Source organism: Spermophilus citellus (assembly GCF_964194105.1).
Source record: "Spermophilus citellus genome assembly, chromosome: 6".
NCBI classification, from domain to species: Eukaryota; Metazoa; Chordata; class Mammalia; order Rodentia; family Sciuridae; genus Spermophilus; species Spermophilus citellus.
The window spans coordinates 131,647,739-131,674,807 of NC_138187.1; the positions used below are offsets into that span (position 1 = coordinate 131,647,739).

Consider the following 27,069-nt stretch of genomic DNA (forward strand, 5'->3'; position numbering starts at 1 on the left):
AACATCCAAGTTGCCTGAAAGAAAGAGTGCGAAAATGCTTCCAGATTGGGGAAGAGGAGTACGAGAATGAAAGGAGACCCAGAAGAGGGAGATTTCTCTTCACAATTTCAAATTGAATTTTTCACTGATGATATTTTTCTTCTTCTTCTTCTTCTTCTTCTTCTTCTTCTTCTTCTTCTTCTTCTTCTTCTTCTTCTTCTTCTTCTTCTTCTTCTTCTTTTTGGACAAAGAGAAGCAGGGAAGGAAAGAGGAACAGAAACCCAACTGTCAAGCTTGATTTATCTGTAAGGGACAGTGGCTGGCAGCAGACTTCCAACTCTTGACCCCTTTCCTCTTTACAGTCTTAGCTTGACCTCTCTGCCAAGCAGCACTTCAGTGATTTCAGCATTTGCAATTATGCCACTGCTTTAAAAACTGAGAATCATTTCCCTCTGTGTATGCATTCCTTGAACTCAGACTTGTATTACTTCCAATTTTCACAATATGTAAATATGTGTAAGAAATGGACTTTGCATACAAAGCCCAAAACCATAGTGAATCCAAGAAATAAAGGACTGCTTGTTCTTGGCTTTCTTGTATTAGACTTACACAGAATCATAATGATGAATTGTTATTACAGAGGCACACTTAACCCTTCTTGTAAATCAGTGTGTGAATTGGGTTAAAAGCAGATTAACACATTTCAACCTCATTTAACTCCCTGTGTGAAAACTTGTAGATTGTCCACATATTGCAAACAAGCAGTTATTAACAACAGGAGCCAGATGTGTGGTTTAACAATGGACAGCCTGGTGTCTCAGGTTTGTCAAAATTGAATTACTACTCAATCCCCTAGGAATCAGATAGGGTGATCAGCAAGCTGCCCAGGTTTCATTAAGGAGTGACGATAATGGCTTTGGTCACAGGCCACACCATGTGGTGATTACATTGGTAAGTGTAAATGGAAATTTTCAGTGATTTGTTTGTATACCTTACCTATCTCCCAACAAATGATTTCATGTGTATTTCATCTATAGCCACTGAAAATTCAGAAGATACAGTGAAAATAGTAGTTTTGAATCTAGTATTTATTATTAGATGGTGAGTGTACAAAGAGCTTAGTATGTGACAAATATTGTTCTAGGTATGTTATATATATTATTAATGTTCACCAACTTGGAGGAATTCTATAATTTTTTTCCACTTTACAGATGAATCACTCAAGGTATAGAAGTATATAACTTGTTCCAACATATTACCCATAAGAGATAGTTGATAAGCATATTAGATTCTGATTCTATGTCTGTAACATATATTAATATCACTTAATGCTCTTGAAATAACAGAAGAAACAAAGTACAACAAATATAAAGACTTATCAGGACATAAAAATCACACAATTTTTTCATTTTCTAGGCCAGTGTAACAATGGCTAGTTTAAAAAGAAAGTTACATAATTTTTGAAGTCAGCAATATTTTTTAGAAGGAAACTTTTTCTCCATAAATGTAGCGTGGTGTTCATTGAGTCTAAAAAAATGGATTGAAGTAGAAAATTGGCAAAACAATCAAGGCAGAGATTGCATGTTTATTTATTAATTTGAAATAGACTTATCATAAATAGTATCTGAGGAATAAAATAAAAATAATAGAATGGCTAATGTAAAAAAAATAGGTGAAAAATAAGTGAGATCCGAGCACACATGAATCACAGAAACATTATGTAAGATCATATAATTAACCTACAAAAACTTTTGTGGGCTGGGATGGTGGCTCAGTGGTACAGCACTTGCCTTGCACGTGTGAGGCACTGGGTCTGATGCTCAGCACTACATAAAAATAAATAAAAATAAAGGTATTGTATCCATTTACAACTAAAAATATATATATATTTTTAAAAAAATCCTCTTGTTTTGGGAACTTTGGCTAGGGTCATTTCTTTACTACTTTAGTTAATCCACAACAGTTTTCTCTCTCTTGCTGACTGAGTTCATTCAGTTCTTTGCATCAGGACTTTGGGGTTCCCTAAAATATTTGTCTACTCCCTAAAATATTTGTACCTAAGAGCAATTCATTTTTCTGAACCAGTGCGTTGGTGATAATAAAAATTCACTTGCAGGGATGTTATGAAGTTTAGTAGTGATAATGCAAAATTACTTGATTTAATACGGCTTAACACTTAGGCCAGTCTGTTTGTGTGCTTCATCTTTTCCAAAGATTTGCAGTGGTTCACAGAAATATGTGCAGTATAGCATAAAATAAACAGAAAACACAGCAGAACACAAAGATAGCATGGGGAAAAGTTAAGTCAGCTGTAGAGCCAATTCCAATAGTTCCTATATGGTTGCTAGAGGTGGGTCACAAAGTTAGAGCAAGAAAGAAGACATAATTAGTCTCATAGGATGAGAGACAAACTGATATTTCAGGTGAAATACAGTTTTTCCTGATGTTCAAATTTAATGGAATTGTTCCTGTGGATCTTTGGTTAGTGTACGATGTCCTTACCTACTCTTCTATCATAAAAGAATAGCAAGTTTTATAAGGCTTTTACAACATTCTTCCTGCCAGGTGTTGGTGTAACTAGAAAGAATTATCTACTTTAATAAATCTACAGGATCACAAATAAATGCATTTCTGATGTATCTTGTAGGACGAAATATCTTATAGAAGAAAACAGGGAACATGTGAGGTTCCTGATAGGGAAGATTACATGAAAGATTTATAATCTAAGTATTTTTAAATACATATGAATTTGATTAATATTTAAGAATATAAAGAGGTTGTAATTATAGTCTTTGTTGAAAACCTGAAGTAGAAATATAGTTGAGATTAGGATGGTCATCCTTCTATGGAGGATCTATTAGGATTCAATCAAAACACAAGCTCAAATTGTGGTGATTTTCAGTTCCTTACATAGTTTGGCATAATTAATTTATGTTCTTTTTTCAAAAACCCTCAAAGTAAGTGTCATACAATTACATATTCTACTGAGACTTGTTAATTACCATGAATTTAGTTATTTATTTATCCCATATACCTATATACACATGTGATATACACACATATATTTATGTGAATTTACATACACACATCTATATCTTTATCTTCATATCTATTTCTTTATATCAGTTGCACAATTACTATAACCAGCTTTTGGGTTGCTCATTTACTATATAAATGACCTCAAACTAGAACATCTTTATAATTTATCCAAAACTGCTCAGCATCACAATAATCATCCCAAATTTCCATTACAAAACTTTAGTTTTATGTTACTTTTCAGCTTGCTTTAGTTATTGAGCTTCACCTTTTCTTTCCTGATAGTGTTTCATATTTTCTTATTAAAATTAGTTTCCAACTTGCCAGTGTATCTCGTTATTCCAAGTCTGTTTTGTGCACTCTATGTCTAATAATCTTCAATGCCCAGCTCATGACTTGGTTCAACCTGTAGATTTTCATTATAATCTTCTTAAACATAATTTTGCCATAGAATATTTATGTTTTAAAGGCTATGCTATGACACTAATCCTTATTATATGAAACTTAAACTGCTCAGTTGAACATTCAATTCATTAATTGACTTTTCTTTTTTTTTTTTTTTTGAAATTTAATGGCTGTAGTTATTCCCAGAACTATTATCTCATCTTCTGTGCTGATGTGCATACTGGTGCCTTTGTTTTCATCATGCCATTATCCACGGCTGTCCTGTACCTCTTCCCATCCCTGTCATCCCCTATTGTGTGACGAGACTCTAAACTGCTTACAGAGTTAATAATGAGATATTTTAAATCAATATTCAATCTATATTGACAGTAATTCAGTATACTCAATGTGTCATTGTGTTGTTATATAGTTAGGCTCATGTTTTTGCAGGTATAATGTAAAACTTTCTAGGGAAAAAGTTTTATCTTCTACTCATTTTGAGTCTTCCTACATTATTTAACATAAGTATTTTATACAAAGGATCCAAGAATTTTACATCTATGATATAAGCAAGATATTGCCAAAATAAAAAAGTCACAGCTATGAATATGTATGTGTACCCACATATATGAGTATTATAATAAAAATAAGAGGTCATTTGAATTCAAGGAATTTTTTTCCCTCTGTGGAAACAAAATAGTTCTTTAATGCTCATTTTAAACTGAGGTATTGTATTTTAAATCATTTGATTTGAAAATGTCTTTCCCACACCTCGTTTAATATTCACGATGAGCTTTCCTTTGGAAATAGCAAAGCAGAATGTGCTTCAGTCCATAATTCATACTGTGACAGTTCAAATAACTGTTAAAGTGAATTCTGAAATTTACATGGAGAGCTGCTCAGTGAAAACCATCAATCTGCTTCTGACAGCCAGCAGTGCCATTGTCCACGGGACTTGTGGAGGTATTGTAAATGATCACCTCCATCTCACACAAAGATAGGTAGTGGTAGTAATATTTACTTGGGTGAACAAAATGGAATTTTTTCTTCTTTATCTTAAATCCTGTATTTTTCTTTATTTTTCTTTTTTGAAGGACAGTACTTCTAATAGTTTAGGATCTGTTTAGTGTTTTATTGTGAACATAAATAAAAAATTGATTTCTTGAATAGAAAATATGTGAAGTGTACCCATGACAGTTATCTAAGCAAGTCCCAAGACTGAATAGAAGGCACATTATTTTAGAGCATATATAGTCCTATTTTTCTTTTTTTAATTTTTTTTTTAGTTTTAGGTGGACACAATATCTTTATTTTACTTTTATGTGGTGCTGAGGATTGAACTCAGTGCCTCACATGTTCTAGGCGAGTGCTCTACCACTTGACCCACAACCCCAGCCCCATATTCCTATTTTTCTAAGTACCAAATTAGATCCTTTCCTGATTTTGTTTGTCCCATGGAGTGTCCACTTTAGATTAACTCAGTTCTCCTTTTCAGTACCATAACGAAGCTTGTACATACTCTTTTTACCCTTGCAGCCTTACTATGACATGAAATGTAGGAGAAACAGAAACTCTAATTTCTCACAGAAATATATAATTAAATGTTTGTCCCCAAAGAGGACTAACTAAAATGTTTATTTACAATGGTCTCTGACTTGCAGATTCTATTCCGCTTACAAAGTATTCCAAGTAGTATTTCCTTTTAGGAAGGAAGGAAGTGTATCCCAAATTATGTTCAAAATGAATTTCATGTTTTTTGGAGGGGGCTACTGGGGATTGAACCAGGGGCACTATACCACTAAGAAACTTCCCCAACCCCTTTTTTATTTTTAATTCTGAGATCGGGTCTTGCTAAATTGCTTAGGGCCTTGCTAAATTGCTGAGGCTGGCCTTGAATTTGGGATTCTTCTGCTCAGCCACCTGAGTCGCTGGGATTCAGGCATGCACCACCATACCCTGCTCAAAATGAACTTAATTCAGCTATTATAGGAAGTGGGAGTAATGTATGAGAGGTACTTGAAGGCTATGATCTCACCATTATTGAGAGTATATAGTGTGGCAGAGATAAGACACATAGAATACCTATTATGTAAACTAGAATGTGACACAAGGGATATTAATACGAAAATAATGGAAAAAGTCTGCATGGACAGAGAATCCTGTAGAGAAATTATTATTTTTTTGCAATTCATATATTAGATATAATTGTAAAGGCCAGCCCAAAGTCACAATGGGTGAATCTTCCAGATCTGTTCTATAACAAAATTCAGAAAATAGACCCAATTGGAAACAACAGTATATATGAAGATTGGTACCACATCTTATTCGTAGGTTGGGGCAGACTCTAGGAGAATTTATACTGAAAAGTGAAAGAGGGTAATTTTTTTTTTTGTTAATAGCATGATTGTTAAAATGTTTTGAATAAGGAGATGATGTGATTGAAGTTATTGCTTTAGTGGAATTACTATTTCAGAAGTTTGTGGGATGATTTGGAAGAGAAAAAGTAGGGAGACTCATTAATTTAGCTACTTCAATGAGCTAAAAAATGTAGGGCATTGAGAGTGAAAATAACAAAGAAAAAAATTCCCATACATAAACTTTTGGGGGGTTGTTCAGACTTGAGAATGGATTGGGAAGAACATTATTGGTGCTGTAAGATGAGAGGAAATTTTAAAAAAGGAGCAACTGTATTAGTGTTGTTTGTTGTGTTTTTTAGTGCAGTTTGATATCATTCATTTCGATTATAAATTTCAGAGGATGAGCTTTCTAGCATGTAATTTATACACCTTCCAAAACACTTAGCACACTCATTTTCATTATTGACCAAACTTAATTCAGTATCTAAAAGACAGATGGAATTATGTTAATTGAGAAAGCAAGATTTTCTTTGAATTAAATGGTTGCTTTTTCTCCCTTGGATAAAACATAAATGACATTTTTATGAAACAGTGAATTTTAAACATAAAGTATAATAAAACAATGAAGGAACCATTTCAATATCATCTGTTCACTTGAATGCTACAGAATTTCATGAAGTTTTGCTGCTGGAAATGCGGAAGTCTGGAAGTTCCTCTTTATTCATTTATTTATTTTTGTTGGTTTGTTTCCTGGAGTATAACTAGGTACTATTTATAGTAGCAGTAAATGACCCAAAATTGTACAGTAACTAGATGAATCAAGAACACGAATTCAGAAGAGTTTCTTAATTTGCCTAGGCAGATGAAATCCTTGGATATTTCTACTTTTCAGGATACATGATCAATGTAGATTTGTTGGTCCTTCCTCAATATATCATTGTCATGGGGTTAAATAGTTCTGGTGATGGAGACATTGCTGAGTATATTTGTTCATTCTTCCTTTATTAAAAGAAAAAGCATAGATTTGTGAATATTTTTAGAGCTTTTAAATACTATATTTTTATATTTAAAAAACTTACTTTAAAACTGATAATTATATCATATAAAAATCTTCTGTTTTCATATCAATTAAATGGTGGTTTAGAGAAATTTTCATTCGTATTTTGGATTTAAAATTTTTTCTTATTATAATTTCTAGTTTGCTATTATAACTAATAAGGAAAATCTCTTTTGTGGAAAATTTTGATCCTATAATCATGAGTTTTATCTAGTATCAATATAGAGAATTCTTAAAACTCCAAAACTTCCACCAGGCATATTTTAGAGCAATAAAATAGTGAATGTTCACCAAAGAATTTCAAGTCATACAGATCCTTTTGTTTTACACCATATTATCGCTTTGAATAATTTAGTATTTTCTCCAAGGGACCATATATTTTGAAAATTTTTTTATCCCAAGCTCTTTCACTTACTTTGTCAGTATTTTCAATGTTTGTATGAATTACTCATTCATCAAAAATTATTGTAAATTATTGTCCATAAAAATATTACCAAATGACAATAATTATCACAGTTTTGTTTTAAAACGTAATAACTTGAAGGAGAAATTGGTTCTTAAACACTTCTATGTGCCATTCAAAGTATGTATGTTGGGATCATTCTATAGTTACAACTAACACTTCATAGGCTAAAAGAGGGTTTGCACTATGTGGTGTATAATCGCTTCCATTTGTGGTACTAATATGATTGAATTAGGTAAAGAGGAATGATTTATGAAATTCTGTTTGTCTCAGTTGTATTTAGTATAATGTAATGTTATTAAATGTAATTTATTTAGTATACACTGAAGTTTATATATAAACCTCTATAAGCAGGAGACCATTTCAATTTTATTGTATTTCAAAATATTCAAATATTTTAATTAGCTAGGTAAGACAACATAAAGCATTCTTGTTTTTCCCCCATTTCCCAATTTGTTTTGAATAGGATTATTATGTGGTGATTTTGTGTCCTACTGAAATGGATGTGTAAGTTCGAAGGGTATTACAGATTCCAATGGTCTCAAAGAGTTATCTACCTTCAGGGTTCCACTCTTAAAGATCAGAATCTACTGAGAGCAAAGTAGGTATCCTTATCTGTTTTCCATCTTGCAGCTTGTGGTTTTGAGTGCTTTAATATCTTTTTTATCTTCCAAATCTCAGCAATTTTCAATGTTACAAAATGTGTTAAGGATGTTTGAAAATAGAAATTAGCCTTAGTTCTGCTACGAGTCCAATTAAAATGTTAAAAATATAAAATTGGTTTATTTGCTCCTCTTTCCCAGCCTTACCTTAGGGAAAGATGTTCAGCAGACTGTGTCCACAAGTTGCAATGAGAAGTGTGGCATGGTCTAATTCTCCAAGCTGTCAGAGGTGGGCGAATGTATCCAGACTCACTGTTACAGTAGTCTCAGAGTCCCTGCATTTTGTTTTGATTCTGAAAATAGAAATCTTGGACTAAGCATTATTTGAGATATCAAAGTAATAAGTCAAGGGCTAGGGATATAGCTCAGTTGGTAGAGTGCTTGCCTTGCATGCAGAAGGCCCTGGGTTCAATCCCCAGCACCAAAACAAAACAAAGAAAAAAGTAATGAGTCAAGTTTTAAATTTTAAAGAGTTTACAAAAATATATTAGGCAGAAAGCACTTGTGTTTTCTGGGATCAGGGACAGAGGGTTAGAGGTCTTTCTAAACTGTCCTCTTCCTGTTGTACATGTCCCAGCCAATTTAGCTTTAGGTGATACAATCTAGGGCATGGAGGTTCTGCCACATGAGCAGAGTGAAGCAAGAGTGGGCAGCCCGTGGGCTCCTGGAAATTAGGGCTTCATCAATACTAGGTCCTTAGTTTCAGAAGTGAAAAAAAAGCCTTAGTTTTGCTAGATGTTTCCTGATGCTTGAAACATTTTGAACATGTCTTCATGTTCATCCTGAGTTGACCTATGTGCTACTTAAGATTTAAAAGTCTCATGAATATTAGAGCATAAGCTTTTTTTTTTTTGCCCCCTGCAAGGCATGTGTGTGTGTGTGTGTGTGTGTGTGTATGTGTGTGTGTGTGTATGTGTGTGTAGAGAGAGAAAGAGAGAGAGAGCGTGAGCAAGCGCATGGTCTGATAATAAAAAGAGTAGAGGAAAAGTAAAAGCTCTTTTTTGTTGCTTAATCATTCAAGTGGTGACTGCATACCTAGCAATTAGGTACTCTGACATTATTTTTGATTCATAAATGGCAAAGTTAAACAGAGGTTTGTTTTAATGACTCACTTTCTAAAACATGAGGTCACACTAGAAACTACCAGGATATAATGAAAAGTAAAACTGGTAAATAAGTGTTTCTGAGAGTTTATTAGTACTATGGTGGATGTTCCAAGCACCTCAAGCAATCCCTGAATTTAGGTGTTTGCCAAGGGTTCTCTTCATCATTATTTGGGTGCTCTAGAGGAATTGTTGCTTAGACAGTAATATAATCTGTATGTTCATATTCATTTGTGTGGATAAACAGAATGCTTAATTTATTGTATGATTGAAGTTCTTCACCCAATAAGCATACATAATGTCTGTAGAATGTTCATTATTAATTTGTGTGATAAATGAAAGATTATTTTTGGTCTCAGAAAGTAATCTGAACTGTTTAGATCTAAGCTAGATACTGTTTAGGATTAACATAATCAATGTCTGATTAAAAATTTGAAAATGGTTTCTCAGAAAAAGCAATCGCACTTACAGGAAACAGTCCTTCACTGGAATCCCCACAAACGAAAGGGGATGAAGGGTGAGAGGAAGCTAGCTGATAATACTCAAAAAAGGATGGGTTGATAAAGATGTAGGGTGACAGTTTCCATTTCTGTGTTCATTTCTATTCCTAATTTCATATAAAAGATGTGGGATGTAATGTTAACTAACACGTTCTTCAACACAATTCCCCATGCAAGGAGCAAGGAATAGGATTCTCCAAACAAGTTTCAAGGGTCAGTTGCATGAGTTTTGATTTGCTTTGTTGAAAGTGATGCTTAGAAAACGTTATCTTAGTAATCATGGCTCAACGTTTATTCAGAACTGTTTGGTTTGAATTAATTTCATGAACTTTTTTATCTTTGCTGTCCATCGAAAATGTTTTTTTGGGGGGAGGGGGAAGGTTTATTTTAAAATACTGTACCAGAAAGATAAGTCATCCCTAATTTTGAAAATATACATCTTATGCTTGAAAACATTATGTATCAAGCACTCGAGCATATTGCTGCATCACTAAATTTAAGAAATATAAAGCCCTAACATAAGGGGAAGAGGTTTGGAACACAACAATGCATTATCTCAGGGAAATAGAAATAAACAGTGGAGTTTGATTTATAAATGCAGATGAGCTTTGTTCCCACCCTCTTAGTTTAACTGATATCGCAGTTGAAATGTAATTAGTCATGAAATAAGGTTCAATACCACCCCTTAATTTATGCAAAATCTTTATAAAAATATATAATCATAAAAGAAAATAAAGTTTGAATATCTGTACTTTTGTCATAAACTACTGAGTTATATAGATAACCCAACAATTTTTTTTATTCAGCCAAATATAGTCATGATTTGCTAGAAATTCAACTTTTGCTTAAGCTTAAGGATGCACATAGTCTACATGTACTATATGGACCAAGCATTGAAATTCTATTCTCCAATTAATATTTCAGCATGTAATTATTTTGCTTTTTTGTCTGTATTTAGGATGGATGATGCCGAGGCCTGTTTTATTCTGAGCAGACGTTGTGAAGTAGATAGGACATCATCTGTAAGTTTCTAATATCTACTTTCATAAGTTGTGCTTTTAATATTAGATTTTTGTTTGATTTTTATAAATCTTCCAATAATAAATATTGACCTTAAATTTTACTAAAGAGAAGCAACAATTGCTTAGCTATCTTTGCCTTAATATAAGAAAAGTTGTATTGTTGTATCAATAAAAAGTTATAATCAAGTAGTTCATACTAATCCTCTGAGATTTCTATTGATGGAAATAAGAACAGAACTAGACCTTTTTTTGTTGTTGTTAAATATATCCTACAGTATGTAATTTTGTTAAAGTGGCCTCAATTTCCTCAACACTAAAACAAGGCAGATGGATCAGGCAGTCTGCATTAGAATCAGTTGTAGGGTTTCTAAAAAATATACATTCATGAAAATTTTATTCAGTGTATCACCAGTGGGAATCAGAAATCTCTATAATATTTTTAAAAGACCCCCAGGTGAGTTGGATAAAATTCGGTTTGGTAATATTTGATTTATGGGGTCTCTGTGGTGTATTTTTTAGGTCAAAGTTCTATAAACTTATAATGAAATCAAATAAAGTATTAAAGTTTAACTTCTATTATTTTAAAATGTGTTATAATTTTATTATTTTAAAAGTGCACTATTCATGTTGATTGAGTACTGGTACCAATTATATTTTTTAAACCAGTAATCCCATCTCTAGCTGTATTTTTGGTTCATGGACAAATGAGAGTGCTGAATTACCTCTGGAGTGACTGGGAGAAAGGCAAAATAAGCCGAGGTCTTCAAGCGCATATTTTGACGATTTCTGGAGCATCGATTAGGCACACTCTGTTGCACTAATTTAGGACTCTAAATCTTGAATGTGGCAGGCTCTAAGGTGGCCTTCCTTTAATTTTCCTAAAGTTCTTACTCATTCTTATAATTCCAAACCAATTTTCTCAACCTTCATTTGAAGAAAGCTGCTGTGATTTGAATAGTGTTCCCACAAATTTCATATGTTGAAGTCCTAACTCTTAGTACTCAGATGTGAACGTTGGTACTAAATATGTTCAGAGGCAATCCAATTTTAATGAAGCCATTAGGGCAAGCCTTAATCTGCAAGGATTGATGTCATATCAAAATAGAAAAAAAATTTGAGACAGACATGTATATACAAGAGTTCCAAACTGACATGAAAGCAGCACGCTATGAGCTTAAGAGAGAGGCCTGGAACAGACAGCTTTCAGAAGAAACCAACTCTGCCAATGCCTGGATTTCAGACCTCTAAATTTTTGTTGTTTAAGCCATCCAGTTTTTGATGTTTTGTTATAGCAGCCCTAGAAATCTAGTAGTTGGGCAGAGACCAAACAAATGATTGGAAAACTTGCAAAATAGTTTATTTAAAATATGTATTTTTTAAAAAAATCATTACTCTCCTCCTTTTCCTCATTTACTAGGTCATTCAGACCAGATTGTCTTCAATTTACTTAAGCACTACTTCAGTAGTTTCTTAATTGGTTTGGTACTCCAAACATATACACTGAAAAAATGAGTTTGAACTGAACATAATCTTGCGTTTCTATAATTATTTGACTTATGTAATTTTTTTCCCTTCAGGTGTAACTTAGGTATACAATACATTCACTCTTTCAGTGTCTTTAATGTCTTTGGGTCACAAGGGAGGTCTAAACATTAGGAAATAAATACATGATATCTTCTAGAGTACCCTTTACAATGTGGATTTGGGAGCTTTCAGTTAAACAATTGCATTCTATTTCCTCCTGACACTACTAAGTTGATAGAGAGTGAATAAAATGATTGAAACCCATAAGAACAGACGGTTTGGTTCTCTGTTAGAGAACCCATGAGAATTTTTGGAAACTAGCAAGCAGGTGGAAGAATGGCAACTGGCTGAGCCAGAAGGAATTTGAAATTTAGGTTGAAAGAGGAAACAAATCAGAATTAGGCTGCATTCTGCAACGAACCTCAAGTCTCAGGAGATAGAGGCACCAGATGCCGTAAGGTTATAAGTAGGACTAAATGTACCAATAACAATTAAAAGTCTCTGAGAAAAGCAGATTCCCTTAATTTTTCCATGCATCTATTGTTGTTTACTTTCTTAGCCCTGGGAAAAGAAGTTTACTGTTTAGAGAATTTGATCTAAGGATACTCTCCTTTCAGAGACACTCAGCATGTGCTAAAATTAGGGAAATTAGGAGCCAGTTGCCTCACTGAATATCACATGCTTCTTCCTACTTCCATGTCTTACAGAATCCTTGCAGCCAGGTTCCTATCTCCATGAACAACAGTGACAGGTTTATCTGAGGACATGGTCCATCTTAAGTGAAAATTCTGTGTATACATATAAAACATAAATAATGTCTAGAGTTCTGCAGAGTAGTATCACAGATGATCACCTTAGAATAAAACGCTCATGAAACTACCCCTGCATTCACTTGAGTTTGAGCAGCTTTCTAGAGCTTCTTTCCCACATACATTCAGACAATAGGAATTAGGAGACATTTGAGAGAATTCCTAACTAGAAAAAGAAAGAATAAATGAATGAATAAACAAACAAAAAGCTTGCAGTAAAGAGAAATCAGAGGAAGTGTGAGCAGCACCAAATAATTCTGGGCAAAGATATCAGTTTTAAAATATATATTTGGAAGATTTCACATAATAAATATCTTCATAGTAATATAAGAATCTGGTATGTACATAAAACAAGAATAGTATGCTGTAAACCAAAACTTGTCAAAACAAAAGAAAGAAACGTTTGGGGAGCCAGCCCAATATAGAGTAACAAATAGAAAATTCAATAAAAGGCCTAGAAGTTAAACCTCAGGGCCTTGGAATATTGCAAAATACTAAAATGAATAATAATACTTAATAACAGAAAAAAGGGTCGAAATGTGAGAAAATCAGAAGATTAAGCAGAACAAAACAATATATACATAGTCAGAGTTAAAGAAAGGGAACCTAGAAATAATAGTGAACAACATTATCGAAAATATAATCCAATCAAATTTTCCAAAATCAAATTGTCAAATTCAAAAAGTCCACTTGTTATAGGACAATGAATAGGAAAAAACCTAAGTGGATTAGAGAGAATGAGATAAGAGAAAGACCATTAAAGGTAGAACTAAAATGAGAGCACAGATAACAAGAAAAAAAGAAGAAAACATTTAAAGTTCAGGATGGAGAATATGTATGTCTTCAGACTTCTTGATGGTAATACTAGAAGCCAGGAGGCAATAGGAAAATGCTGTCAATATTCAGAAGAAAAATAATTTTCAACTTAGTATTCCGTATCTTGGCAAAATTTTAGTCAAGTAAAATGTTTGAAAGAAAGGTATTGTAAGGATTAAAGATTTCAGGACATGTAGAACTCATGGGAATTTCCTACGAAATTTTTTTTTTGTTGTTTGTTTTTTTACTAAAATCAAGATGTGAACAAAGAAGATGATGACTCAGGTTAGCCCCCAGAGGAAGGAGAGTAGAAATTTCTATGGGTGTGGTGACACAAGTTTGTAAACCAGCAAACTGAGCAGCAGGCCCTGACCACAATAGAGAATGGAGGAATTCCTCTGAGAAAAACATGACATTCATAGATAGCCTTTATGATGTTGAGATATTTCCTGCTATCCCTACTTTTTCTAGTGTTTTGAACATAAAGGGATGCTGTATTTTGTCAAATGCTTTTTCTGCATCTATTGAGATGATCATATGATTCTTATCTACTTATGTGATGAATTACATTTATTGATTTCCTTATGTTGAACCAACCTTGCATCCCTGGGATGAATCCCACTTGATCATGGTGCACAATCTTTTTTATATGTTTTTGTATTCCATTTGCCAGAATTTTATTGAGAATTTTCGCATCTATGTTCATTAGAGATGTTGGTCTGAGATTTTCTTTCTTTGATGTATCTTTGCCTGGTTTGGGGATCAGGGTGATATTGGCCTCATAGAATGAGTTTGAAAGTGCTGCCTCTTTTTCTATTTCCTGAAATAAATTGAAGAGTATTGATATTAGTTCTTCTTTAAAGGTCTTGTGGAACTAGGCTTTGTAGCCATCCGGTCCTGGGCTTTTCTTGGTTAGTAGGCTTCTGATGGCATCTTCTATTTCATCACTTCAAAGAACCAACTTTTTGTTTTGTCATTTTTTTCATTTGTTTCTTTTGTTCGATTTCATTGATTTCAGCTCTATTTTAATGATTTCTTGCCATCTACTGCTTTTGCTGCTGATTTGTTCTTCTTTTTCAAGGGTTTTGAGATGTAGTGTGAGGTCCTTTATTTGTTGACTTTTTCTTTTTTTAAGGAATGAACTCCATTGCAATAAATTTTCCTCTTAGTATTGCTTTCTTAGTATCCCAGAGATTTTGATATGGTAGGGAGGGGGAGTATAGGAGGAATAGATGAATTCTATATAGGAAAGAGGGGTGGGAGGGAAAAGGAGGGGACAGGGGATTAGCAAGGATGGTGAAATGCGATAGATATCATTATCCAAAGTACATGTATGAAGACACGAATTGGGCTTCAAAATACTTTATATGCAAACAGAGATATGAAAATTGTGATACATATGTGTAATAAGAATTATAATGCATTACACTGTCATTTTTTTAATTAATAAAAAACCCATGAAATCGTGTTACCTGGTGTAGTTGTGTATGTTGAGAAGAGATTTCCATTTCTGGCCAAATGTTTCTTAATGAATTTTGCCCCCTTAAAATTTACATGTTAAAGCCCTAACCTGAAGAACTTCAGGATTTGACTGTATTTGGATACGGGACTTTTAAATATATAATGAAGTTAAAATGAGACCAGTAGGACTCGTCCTAATCCAATGACTTATATCCTTATAGCAAAAGGAAATATGGATACACAGAGAGATACTGGTGTGCAGGCCTATGAAGAAGCAGTAAGGAGGCAGGAATCTGTAAGCCAAGGCCAGAGGCCTCAGAGGAAACCTGCCCTGCCTTGTCATTACCTTGCTCTTGGACTTCAAGCTGGAAAACTGTGAAAAAAATTAATTTTCCTTGTATAAGCCATTCTGCCTGTGTTATTTTGTTATGACAGCCTGAATAGGCTGATCCATATTTACAACTATAATGAATAATTTGAGAATTAAAGAAATGCCAAAGTAGAGAATTGCATCAAGAGATGCAATTGGAAAAAAAAATGATGCCTGCTATGCTTTATTATAAATAATAATCATATAATGGAATACTGAGTATTGATCTTATCAGAATTATTTTTGAACCACATTCAAAGGAGGTAGGAAATTATGATTGAGGATGGGGTGAGGGTGGGTACAAGAAAATATGTTCTTATCTGACTCTAAGCAAGTAGATATTTACAATTGAAAAATCTTGAAATAGTAAGAGTCATATTTAGATATGGAGGCAATAAGAGAATAATTAGAATTAGGGATTTAAAGTAACTACCTCTGTGGAGTGGAAATATGGTATATTCTTGTCATATGACAGCAAGAGGGATTTGCTATTGTATTTTATTAAATTAGTAAATTTGCCTTTTTGCCCTATGTATATACAATTTTCATAATAGTTTCAATTATGTAGAATTTGGAATATAATTTTATCTAGGAAAAAAACATCACTATGGTAAAAAATGAGACTTTTTATGAGGAAGCAAATGGGTTCCTCTACCTGTCAACTTTATGTAACCCTTCGGAGGACAGTAAAAGAATGGGCATATTTGCAATTGAATTATGTATATTTTATATACTTATATATTTTAAAATTCAATTTTCATCCCCAAACCTGATGAAATTATGCTGTCTTATTCACACATGTGATTTAGGAGAAGATACAAGACATACCAAGGGAAATCTAGGAAAACAGGTATAATTCAACAGCTTCGTAGTTTCTAACAACAGTTCAGTGAAAGTGGTGGTGTGATATAGCTGTGGAAGGTTCAGCAAAATAGCAAGGGGTTAGTAGATTTTGGGAGAGCAACTCAATTCTTAGAAATCCAACAGAGAAGTTAATGTTACTGCTGGGGCATCTTGAATAAGGTCTATGAAGAGAGTATCACTAGGTCCTAGAAATGAATGGAGTTTTAAGTTTTGATAGTAAGATAAGGAGGAATCATATCCACATGAGGCTCTGAATCTACATCTTAATCCCTCTGGCAGACTGGAGAGTCTCTCAGATGTTTTACACTTGGTTTTAAGGATATCACCTAAGTGTCTTCTGCCCTTTGAATGACAAATTTTCAGGGACTTGTTATAAAAAGGATGACTGACTATTCCTAGATTTCTCACATCTGCATGCAACAATTGGCTTTAGTCATCTCTTTTTAAAATCATTTTTACATGTAGGTGGTGGGCACAGGAATCCAAAATATGTGACTTACATAGAAATAATAAAATCTAAGCAAATTATGCATTATATTAAATAGCAAACAATGTTAAAATTTTGCTTTTCTTATTATTTAAATTGTTCTGTTTGGGAAAAAAAGTAGATGAAAAAAATTCCTCCTTGTGACTATCCAGTCTTGTTACAATTTAGTCATTTCACATGCAGTAAATCACATGCAGTAAATTGATTGTGCACTTTTCCTGATTTGAGAAGGGAGAGTTTTGAATAACAACTAAATGAAAATTAATGGGGATTACAAAGGACTCGGGTTTGGAATGGACTACATTTCATGAGAAAACTATGTCTATATAAAATTTTTGCATTGTTCATAGGAAAATCAGAAGGTAATAGGGAATTTGTAAGTTCCAGAGCAACTACCTTAGTCATTTTTTTCTCTTTATATTGAATGACCAAAATCATTTAAAAATAAAAACTCATTGAGTATAGTTTCACTCATGTCAAAATGATTTCTGATTATTCTGGATTAATGTTATTAAAACAATGAAGTACACGATATATACTTTTTAAAGAAAATGTATACATTCCTTTCACATCACATAACACTTAAATATTTGAAACTTAATACTATTTTTCTACAAATCTTACATGCTTTTATAGGGTTGGAGTTTTAGTTAACATTCTTACCATTAGTATGTATAATTTAGAACAAATTTTCAAGTCCATTTAATAAAAAATGAAAAAAGGAATGGAACAGGTTTGACATTTATTGAGTAGCTTTCATATGGTCAGGCATTTTGTGCCCATTAAGACATTTCATACAATTGTTTCATAGATGAGAGAACTAAAGCTCAGAGGTGTTAATTAGATTCTGGATTCAGGATTCTGCCCAGTTCAGTCCAGCTCCAAAACCCCTTACTTTACAATAAATTACTCCCCATAGAGGTAAGAGCTTACTGTTCAAATGGCATTCTACTTACATTTGCAAATAAATGTCATGCTACTGTTTAGAAATTATAATCAGAATAATTTATAGTTAGGATTCTAGGCATCTGCTTTTGTTCTACTCCTTCTTATCCCCAGTCTGTCCCTTAAAAGAATATGTTGACTTTGTTTCCCCTAAATTATTAATAATACATGTGTATGTCTGTCTTATAAGAAAAATGGCATTTGTTTCCCTCTTCTTTCCTTCAATTTTCACCCCTAGTTTTCTATTTCCCAATTTTGGTCTTTTTTACATTCATTCTGACATTTTTAGATACCATTTAAATTTTTTCTTTAAATGGAAAAAGTGGATAAATTATTCTTCCTATATTATCTATTGATTGATTCTAAATGTTGAAACCAACAAATATTTAGACCTGTGTGACTACATACATGAGGTTGCTTTTCAGTTCTCCTTTCTTCTGTTCCTTCACCATCCTTTTCAATTTCCAAAATCAGGTGTAGATTGCATGTGTCTGTTAACTTTCATTACATTTTAGGGTAGATGGGTAACTAGTTATAGATCTGCTATTTGACACTTCTCTCCCATGCCTTCATTTATTGTTTACACTGTCACATAATGTTTACATGCCTTAGTGATTCAGCTTCAAATTTTCATGAGGTGAGTTGACATAATTTGTTGCATGTTGCATGTGGTATGTTAAAAGATTACTCAATCATAATCTTTTAAACAGGAAAAAAATAGTGCCCCAATACAACACTTTCCCCATTTTAAAATATTCATCCCATCATTTCTTCATTCATTTATTCAAAAAATATTCATTGAGTATTCTATGGCCCAAATACTAACATACCAGCTGAATATACAGTTCTAAACTTGACAGTAAAGTTTACTGTTTTCATTGAATTCGTCTATTTGTAGAAGTGAGAACCAAAATCCGAATTAAATAAGTATATAGAATATTACATAGTGATAAGTTTTAGAGATCTGGGGAAGAGTTAGAAAGTGTTGGGAAAGGCAGGTATTTTACATTGAATTATTAATTAAACTATTTGAAACATTAGCTTAAAACAATCATGAATTTCAATAATTATTAAGATAAAGGACTCATCAAACATTGTGTATCCGACCCACTGGAGTATAATTATTGTACCTATTACTTCAGTTCCCTTTTTTTTTTTTCCTGGAAGTACTACCTATTCTTTCTTCCCTTTATGCCTATCTTCTTGAAAAAAGTAACATGCACCATTCCAACCTATGAACTCCTTAGGCACCTGCATCAAATGTGACCTAGTGGAGATCATTTTTTAGTGGTCATTTTTTATTACCTTCTTATTTGCTCCATTTTGTTAAGTTATCATGTCTTTTTTTTTCTTTTATTATCCTTCATGATATTCCCTTCCTCATGTGCTTTGGTCCCTTTATTCTTTGTAGAATTCATTTTTAACTTAGGCCATTTCATTTCATTTCCTTTAAAAATCTCTTCCTTTTTCAATATATTTTAAATATTAATCATATCCAGCGTACTTTCCTGGGGAGACTTTTCACTTGAGTTGCTATAGTTTGAACAATATGACCAATGCCTAGAGTTTAATTCTGATGAGGTTGAATAGTGTCCTTTGCCTCTCAAGCCCATATGTTGAAGTCTTTTTCCTGATAACTCAGAATATGATTTTATTTGATAGGGTGTTTACAGAGACAAGATCACATTGGGCTGTTATGTTAGGCCTCAATCCCATATGAATGTTGTCTTTGTTAAGGAGGTAAATTTGAAAACAAATCCCAATGAGAATGTGATGGGAACATGAAGAGGAGCATCTTCAAGCTAAGAAGGAGGGATTGGAACAGTCCTCAGAGGGATCCCACTCCACTAACACCATGATTTCAGCCTTCTAGTCTTCACAATGACCAGATGAAAAATTTCATTTCCGAATTTAATTCTTCTCACGTGTGATACTTTATTATAGTAGCCATAGCAAATCAGGACACATTTTAATACTAGAATCAGGGTATATACTGCTGTGAAAAATACCTAAAAATATTGAAGGGGCTTTACAGTTGGTTAGTTGGTAGAGGATGAGTTTTATGTTGAATGACAAAAAAAGTTTAGATTACCTTGAAACAATGTTGATAGTACTGCTTATGTTAATGAAAATTTGGTGAGTGCTCTATAAAGAAAAGAGAAACGTTACAGTTGATACCAAGATTCTCTTTATTGGTTGTCTTAGAGCAAGCACATATATTGTCAGAAAGAGAATCTTGGTAGAAATATGAATGTAAAAGATGCTTCTGATGAAGTCTGAGATGCAATTGAAGAACTTGTTATTGGAAAGTGGGGAAAGTTGATCATTGTTCTATGGTGGAGAAGACCTGGCTAATTGTGTTCTATTGGATGGAAATAGAAGCTGAGAATGATAAACCTGGAAATTGAGCTGAAGAGATTTCTAAGGAAAGTGTGGAAGGCACAATCTGGTTTCTTCTTGCTATTTTTAGTAAAATGCAAGAGGACAAAGATACATTGAAGAATATTTTGAGTATAATGGTTGGATGTAACGTGATCTGTCCTACATTTTAAAAGATCACTTTAGAGGCATTATGGAAAGTAGACTAAGTGTATTAGGAGATATAAGAAAGAAAAATAAAGAAGAATGACCAGTCAGAGAAGCTCAAGAAGAATAATTTAAGTGAGGGAAAATAATGGCTTAGTTTACTGTGTAGTAGTTAAGATGATGAAAGATAATTGTAGGATATATTTCGAAAGTAAAGCTGATGTAATTTGTTATTATCTTGGATGTAAGTTTTAAAATAGAAGAGGCAAAAATAAGCACTGTTATGTGAAATTTAAATAATACATCCATGCTTACTGACGTTCAAATGTTTAGGGAGAAGCAAATTTTGAGAAGGAAACAATGTGTTCAGCATATGATGTTTGAAATACCTGTGGGATACCTAGCTACAAATATTAAGCAGGTATTTGGATATATGTATTTGAGTTTCTATTGTTGAAATTGTACTTCTGGGAATTATAAATATAGAAATGTACTTTAAAGATACAGGACTAGATGGAGTAAGTCACATAAGGATTTGCATGTAGTTAGTGAAGAGGAGTCTTTGGACTAAACCCAGGTGTGGTGCAATGTTTAGAGGATGAGAATCCAGGTTTTAAAGAAAAACAATTACAGAACAGATTCAACAGAGAGTGGGTCTGTAAAAACTGAGTGCAAGATGTGTTTAAGAAAGAAGGAATATTTCAGAAGCTTTTTACTGAATGTTGATCACTAGATTTGGGAAGCTAGATGTCATTGGTATTCATATAACAGCATATTTTTGGTGAAATATTGTGTTATTAAAGCCTGAAACATACTTCCAATAAATAGGAAACTGTGTTACCTCCAGCCATCTGGGAGCAGTGGGTGTTGGAATAGCTCTCCCACTCTAACGCTTAGAATTCTGGACAAAATATGTAAAATAATTATTTTCAGACTGAACAACAGGCAGTATGAGACTGTGATCTATGAGGGTAAGGAAAACAGTGGATCATCCCCAAAACAAACCCCACCTTGTACCTGGAGGCAGTTCTAAGATTCTGGTGCAGAAAAAGATAAGCAAGTGCTTCATTGCAGTTTCTCTGAGCTGAGAGACAGAGATGTGAATTGGAGGGGAGGAGATTGTGAAAAGGCTGGAATGCCTGGAGCTGAGGTCCAAGAGGAGGGAAACTTTGCATGAAAAGCTTCAGTATTCTGCATAGGGGACCCTTGGAAACTTGTCTGAATAACACCGCACACATATGTAGGATGAGAGTACTTGGGGTTACACAAGGAATAATAATTAGGAAAAGAAAAAAAAACAGGAAGATGCAGAATAAGAAATAAACCTTGAGTGCTATTAGAAAAAATGGATTTCTAATCCAAAAGTGGAGAGATCTCCTTGCAGGCCTAGATAGTCATGAGATACTCCAGAAAGGCCAGTTCATTTTAAGTGTGCAGGCAAACCATTTTAGAATAATAATACTTTAAAAATAGCTCAACACAGCTTAAAAATAAGGTTTGATTTTAGGAAAAGCTTGTTTACAAGTAACTAGCAAGCAGGGTGTGATGGTGCATGCCTATAATTTCAGTGGCTTGGGAAGATGGGGCAGGAGGATTGCAAGTTTAAAGCCAACCTCAATAACTTACAGAGAACCTGTCTCAAAAAAAAAAATAGAAAAGAACTGGAGGGGTGGCTTAGTGGCTAAGTGCCCCTGGGTTTAATTCCTGTTACCAAAAACAAACAAAACAACAACAACAACAACAACACACACACACAAATTAATGCCAAAATTAAACTCAACGATCTTAAAGGGTGATAAAAATTTGCAGACTCAACAATCTAATGTTGAAAATGGTTAGCATCTTAAAGAATTACTAGATAGGCAAAGAAGCAGAAAGTGCATTTGGTAAACTGGAAGAAGAATCAATCCACATGAATAGGCATACCAATTAGAGATGATGAAAAAGCAAGTCTTTTAAAATAAATTTGCAGATGTATTCATAGAATGTGAATGCAAACATGAGCACATTGAAGAGGAAGATATTTTTTAAGAAAGTAACAAAAGCAAGTATAAAATACATATAGAAGTACAAAACATCCAGCATCACCAAAGTGATCATAAGGAGAGAAGGAAAACTAGAGGTATCATACTTTCTGATTTAAATACATATTTTAGAGCTACAGTTATTAAAAATGTCTGGGACCAGCATAAATATATACTGACATACATACTAATGGAACAGATTAGAGAATTTAGAAATAAACTTATGCATATATGCTCATCTTTATAAAGAGATGGAAAAAAAGAAAAAAAAAGAGAGAAACTCAACAGGTGGAAAAGTAGCCTGCAGAATGGGAGAAAAGAATGTTCAAAACTATGTAAGAAACTCATAACTTAATAGCAAAAAAAAAGAAATATGTTATCTGGTAAAAAACAGGCAAAACTTTTGAGTAGACATTTTTTCATAGAGATTTGTTCAATTTCATATGACTTCTTAATCCTCTTTTTAAAAACATTTTTGTGAGTACTTTTTCTAATTGCCTGTGTATTTGGTAATGATTTATTTACTTATGTTTATTAATTTAAATTTTGTAATTCAGCTTTACTTTATAAATGAATGAATTTAAAAAAGGAGTCCAATAGATAAGGTACTGAAATACAGTCAAAATATATCACTATGTCATTTGCTCTTCTTGTTTCCCCCTTTCAGTTGTGTAGCCAGCCAAACAGAAAAATGGCAACTTTTTGTCTATGCTCATTGGGAAGTAAAAACTCTTAAAAGTATAGTTATATTGGGCAAGCCTTCCTTTTACTACTGTGGGAAAATCACAGCTTTTCTCTGAAATGAAGAAAAACTCAAGCTGAGACCATGGAATTCGCAATCAAGCAATAACACATTTTTAAATCCAGCACTTATTTTTATTACCTAAAATTTAAAGGTGATTTTTTTTGGACAATCCAAGCATTTGTTTTCTTTTTCCACCATAATTAATATACTAGTAGTTCTGAACAACTCTAATAGATGCATAATGAAAATCATATGTAATTGTAAAATTCCTAAAATTCTCACATTACTAAAAGTTAAAAAGAACTATTGAAGTTCATTTTCATAATATGCTTTATTTGGTCCAATACCTTAAAATATGTTGCATTCTTCTTACTCCCTTTAAAATCCTGTCTGTATTTACACTGACAGCACCTTTTAATTCAGACTGTCCACATTTCAAGTACTCAACAGTCACAGGACTGCCCCTCAAAATTAGCAGGAGATTGGTTCCAGGGCTGTCCAGCAGATATCCAAACCCATGGATGCTCAAATCCCTTTGTTTTGGTCTTGGAGCAGAATCAGCACCTCAATTATTACAGTGACCTAAGGCAGGTCTGCCACTAGAAGGGCTGATCATTTAATCTCCCAGACCTGATGTGTTTGTCTATTTTGCTTCATAAATCATGTTTATTTTCTATAAATACCTATACCCTACACAGCAATTTACTTTAAAAGTGTATTTTAAAATGAGAACACTTTAGGTTTTAGATTATATTTATTTCTGTACTTGTTGAATTTAAAGTCATAAATCGACTTTTTTTCCCTTTGTATCAACCAAGCAACTCCAATTGCTTATGAATATCAATTATTATTGATACAAAACACAATTTGTTAGAGAGTGAAGTGGTAAAATCATTCTCAATTTTTTAAATAGAGAAATTTGAATATCATCGTATAGATTTGTTTTCAATTAATGGTTTCAAAACTTGCCTACAGCTATTCCTAGACCATTCAACATTTTTCCCACTCTACTATTTCACTTAGCTTCCATGTTAGTTCTCTGATTATTAAAGCAATATATTTGAGCTCTTAATTTCTACAGATGCTGAAAGTCTAAATTATAAATGTGTTCTGTTAATAAGAGAATCTTGTATATTCAATTAACAGATAAGAGGTTTGGTAAAATAACTTCAGTCAAACAGTATTCTTAATAAAACAGATATGTTAAATGATCTGTTTTGATGATTACTTATATTCAAGTGATGGTTTAGAGCTGAGAAGTTAGTTGTATTTAGAATGTATGAGGAATTCTTACTACTCTATAACCAAAAAATTTTAGAAAATTAAAATGACCAAAGGATATGAAGGTATATCATTATATCTTGATTATGTGGCCAATAAACATAAAATAATGTTCATTACTATTAGCCAAAGAGAATGCAAATGAGGACCTCAGCAAGATACAATTTCACACTCACTAGGATGCTCATGATCAAAATAAAGTAGTAAGTATTGCTGAGGATGATGAGGAAATTGGAACCGTGATATATTTTGGCAAGAATATTGGAACCCTAATAAATTGCATATTTGGAAAGCATTCTACCAGTTCCTGAAAGATTATAAAGAGAATGACCACAGACTCAGTAATTCCACTCTTAGGCAAAAATACCCAAGAGAAATGAAAGCATATGTCTAACCGAAAAAAGTTTCACAAATATTAACAGTAACTCAACTGATATTCTTCAACTGATGAATAAAAACTCAAATTGGATATACCTTTGCAATAGAATAATAATAAATTATAAAATGTAATGAACTATGGATGCATAGTACAATACAGATGAACTTTTAAAATATGCCAAGTGAAAGAAGATCAACTAAACAAAATATAATTAACACATATTATATGATTTCATCTATGTACAGTGTCCAGAAAAGGCAAATTTATAAGAAACAGAGGATTAGGAATTGCCTAGGATTGAAAGGATTGGAGGAATGAAGGGGAATGGCTAAAGGTTAGGTTTGTTTGTGGGATTCTGGAAATAGTGATGATGCTTGAAAAATTCCATGAATACACCAAAAATATTGAGATGCATATTTATTGTATGAATTATAGTATGGAAATAAATTTAAATAAAGATGCTAAAAAGAAAGTATAGTGTGCCATAGTATTTACTGTGGCACAGATTTGAAATATATTTTCAGGTTAATCTTATCTAACATAAGTGCTTAATTATGTGATAACAACATCTTTGACATCACTTTTTTAATGAGGCAAATTTCATTTGAGTATATTGGGGTAAATTTTATTCTAAGGATCCAAAATTCTATTTCAACTTATGTCAACTACCATCTTTTTCACAGCCAAAATTGTGTCAATAAATAAATTTACTAGTAGTTTCCAAGTGTAATGTAACTTCAGTCTGTGAGTAATGAGTGTATGAAATATTATTAATGGGCTTTGTTTTATAATTGAATGTATGACATTGAAGTTGAACTAGATATTCAGTGTTATATTTTTGTGTAATAAAGATGGTATGGGAAAATAAGAAATACATGTGATAGGGCTACTGTTGTTCAATTAATTGGTGTCAAAATGCTTTTTAGGACTTTATTTAAAATTGCATCAAAATGCTGTGAACTTTTTGCAGAGAAGCAGCAATGTCATCCACAATCCTGTCACAAGGTTTCCATTGCACAGATGAAAGTCTTGCAAATATAGAGAATGGAAATGTTCCTATTCAGAATTTGAGAAACTGCTCCTGGGAAACTCATTACTTCCCAACAGAACAGAAATACAATTAGAGGAAAGATAGAAAAATCCATTTTAAAAATAGGTCTGGGTATTTATTATTTTCATATTAGTAATTTGCTCCATCTACTGCTTAATATCAAAAAAGAGTTTTCCTTGTTCTAGATTTACTTGTCTTGGCACTTTATTTAAATAACTATCAATTAACTTACCAAATTTAATGAGTAATGACCACAAATACAAATTAGAATTTATAAGAAAAAAATCAGCATTTTGTGTAAAATACTGTTAGCAATGTAATATTTGTCTCTTAAAATAAGAATAATGACTGTGATTCCTCTATTTCCTTTGGTCATCCAAGTCAAAGTGTATTTTATAAAAATAACAAAGTAAATAAATAAAAATTTTAAAGTTCAGATGATCTAAATTTCTCTGGGCTACCTAGAAATTGCATAAAAAATAACATTTTACATTAAGTAATTTTATAAAACTGTAAATAATAATAATAATTTTATAAAACTATAAAAAATAATAATTAAAACTTATTAACATAAAAACATCTGAGGAAGAAAAAATTGACTTTGTTCTTATATTAGTGATTGTTACAATCCCTTTTTTAAAATTTTACTTGTATAACTCTTACTTTTTAAATATAGCCATGCCCTTACTCTAGACCTAACAAATCATTTAGAGACTTAGAATTTAAGATGCAACAAGTTATCTAAAGATTATTAAAAAAAATCTAATCACTATCAACTTTCTGTGAATCTTGAATCCCTGAACACATTCTCTTAGGTGAAAATAATTCCCACAAACACAAATATAGGTACATTATCTCACTATATATGTTGGATTTTTAAAGTTGTAAAACACACAACTGCACTTATATTATTTTAAATACGTTATCTTAAAGAAAAAATATCCTTACTGCCCTCTAGAGGTATGAACCAGTAGTGTAATAAGTGTAGATGTTGCTGGGCAAATACAGTTTAAAGCTAACATGGAGTATTTAAATTCTTCTTCACAAACAACATGATCTGTTTGAAATAAAATAGGTAAATTAGAATAATTTACCTTGGGAGAGTAATATTTTAAATATGAAAAATAAAATAATAAATAAAATGGCAAAAAGTCTCAATATGAACATAATTGTTTCACAGATGCTTTTACATGTGCAATTTTGTTTCCCCAGAAATGTTTCCTA

General features: G+C 32.6%; 1 protein-coding gene and 1 long non-coding RNA gene across 2 annotated transcripts in view; both read right to left on the reverse strand.

Moving 5' to 3' along the window:
• Positions 1 to 27,069, reverse strand: part of LOC308651820 (complement factor H-like) — a 224,239-nt gene that overhangs the window by 114,795 nt on the left and 82,375 nt on the right. The gene's annotated exons all lie outside the window — the stretch shown is intronic.
• The window catches only part of LOC308651821, a 41,413-nt gene continuing 15,462 nt past the window's right edge, over positions 1,119 to 27,069 (reverse strand). The window contains exons 2-3 of the long non-coding RNA XR_014022669.1: positions 8,086 to 8,231; positions 1,119 to 6,755 (exon numbers count right to left, since the gene is read on the reverse strand). This is a non-coding gene — a long non-coding RNA (uncharacterized lncRNA). The remainder of the gene's footprint in view (positions 6,756 to 8,085; positions 8,232 to 27,069) is intronic.